This window comes from Palaemon carinicauda, chromosome 20 (genome assembly GCF_036898095.1).
Source record: "Palaemon carinicauda isolate YSFRI2023 chromosome 20, ASM3689809v2, whole genome shotgun sequence".
Classification (NCBI taxonomy): Eukaryota; Metazoa; Arthropoda; class Malacostraca; order Decapoda; family Palaemonidae; genus Palaemon; species Palaemon carinicauda.
Genome location: NC_090744.1, coordinates 108,418,545 through 108,421,044, shown reverse-complemented (window position 1 = coordinate 108,421,044; position 2,500 = coordinate 108,418,545). Strand labels below are relative to the sequence as shown.

At 26.0% G+C, this 2,500-nt stretch overlaps 1 protein-coding gene across 1 annotated transcript in view; it reads right to left on the bottom strand.

Annotated features, from left to right (window-relative positions):
• Nucleotides 1-2,054: 2,054 nt before the first annotated feature.
• LOC137659594 (collagen alpha-3(IV) chain-like) overlaps nt 2,055-2,500 on the bottom strand; it is a 5,864-nt gene continuing 5,418 nt past the window's right edge. Inside the window, exon 4 of the mRNA XM_068394443.1 lies at nt 2,055-2,500. This exon is cut by the window's right edge and continues 243 nt beyond it. The gene's annotated coding sequence lies outside the window, so the exon portion shown is untranslated.

Sequence of the window (2,500 nt, the reverse complement as noted above, 5' to 3'; positions counted from 1 at the left end):
AAATTCCCCTTCAAAGGACAAAGAAATTACTCCATTCTTTTCAATGAAATCTTGAAAAATTTGATAAATACAATTAAAAAGAATAATCCATTTCTCTCTGATTTTTAGTAAAAGTCTAACCTGAGTAATTAAATGAAAGAAATTAAAGCTGTGTTTTCCCTGATATAATTAAATATATACATACATATTTATATATATATATATATATATATATATATATATATATATATATATATATATATATATATATATATATATATATATATATATAAATATATATATATATATATATATATATATATATATATATATATATATATATATATATATATATATATATATATATACATATATATATATGTATATATATATACATACATATATATATATATATATATATATATATATATATATATATATATATATATATATATATATATATATATATATATATATATTTCCATACAGAAATAACATCAGAAAGTGATGTGTTAAATACATGGTTTTTGGCAAAGTACTGATCCCAGTCACAGCGTTGGAAAGAATAGAAAAGGAATATGCATATCACCATGCAAGCAAAACAGAGCGTTTTAATGGGCAATCCATATTATGAAATACCAAATCACGTAGGGAAATGCAATATGCATTTGACCCTCAAAGGAAAATACCTTTTAGCATTACTCTTAAATGAAGATATTAACACTGCCATTCATAGATAATTACTTTGCTTTAAGTATAGGTTAAGATAAGCAATGATAATCTCAATTGGTTTATGTCACACATACAGTCAAGCATATTCTGTCTATTTGAAACAAAGTATAATCCATGACTAGGAATCAAGGGTGTATAACTCTAATGCCTTTTTTCATTTTAGATTTTTTGGGCCTTCTGTCCAGACACGGGCTCTATTAAAATTTGCAGCCTCATAGTACGAATATATTAAATGCTCATTTTATTTCTCTTGATATACTCCTAAATTGTATAATCCCTTTCGTGTAACAACAATATAGAACGCGTTTTCAAAGCTTTACTAACAAAGGTGTTAGTAAAACATCTTATTATGTTGTAGAATTATATATCTGTGTTGTAGAATTATTTGTTTGCAAATGCCCTTGTTATGTAAAAGCATTTATTACACTAGAATATATGTCAATCAATTCAATGTTTGCTTTGTTGATCATATATAGTATTATAACTTTAGCTATTTTCTTAAATCTCTGTATCGCTGCTGGTTAAAATATTGTAAAAACTAATGTGTAAATCATATTTATGCTTTCTTGATAGGAATAATAAAACATAATGGCATTATACTAATGGTGTCACATAACTCAGAGCTTTGGTGAGCTTTTATGTTGACGATTTCCACGGAAGTCGAAGTATTATATGTTATAAAATATTTCTTATTAACTTATTTGATCATATTAATAACACTAATTAGCCTAAATATCTTATGTAAGAATCAGTAACTTACTCATTTAGGTGAGCAAATATACTAATTTCATTGTTGCAATTATATAACTGAGTTCCTTGCTGGAATTTCAATTAATTAAGATGTGTAATTTCATAAATTAAAGCAATAATCATTCAATTGCCAGGCAGGAAGTGTATGTAGTTCACTTCTGTGCAAAATATTTTCTCTCAAGTTTTATAATTATCTAACCAACAAAATAAAATATGCAGTTTATGTAGGAAGAAATGGAATCATTTTCTTCTTTACAATTTCCCTAAAAGTTTGTAATCAGTGCAGGGCACTGAAATAGATATAATTTACATTCCTCGTTGTAATGTACTTAACTTCTGTTATGTTATAACCTTAGATCATATTAACTGAATTAAAGGCAAACTTTTAGGAGCTGTTTCATTCCTCCATTTTGATCAATATTTAAATCATTATGTAAGAAATACTAAATCAAATGTCAATAAACCTGTAATTTTTTTTTTTTTCTTAAATAAGATTCTCATTATAAGCGTGCATAAATTTCTATGCCCTTCTCTAATGTACAGAAAGAAAGCATCATATGTAGAAATATGTCCATTTTCAGCTATAAATATACAAAATTGATATGGATAAATAAAAGAAATCACAAATTCGACAAATAAATGATATTTCAGATATAGTTCAAGACATCACTCTCATTTTCAGTTAGGAAGAATATCTAGGTATATTCCACTAACATACATTTATCATGCCATAAAGATTTAGGGAATTTTTAAAGTAATACACGGGAAATAGGTAGATATAAGGCATATTTAGTATGCAAGCTATCTCTAAGAAAAGGGGTAAATACTATCCAGATTTATTACATAGAATGAAACAAAATGAAATGGTACTCAAGAGAATGATTTATGAAAATACAATGAATACAGGTTAGCTAAAGATACTTTTTATCCTTATATATATGCATTCCAAACTTTCCCTCCTCGATAATCCTGCAGGAAAGATTGATGATCTTGCGCAAAAAGTTTTTTCATCCTACGCCAAAAGTCTTTTCATCCTGCG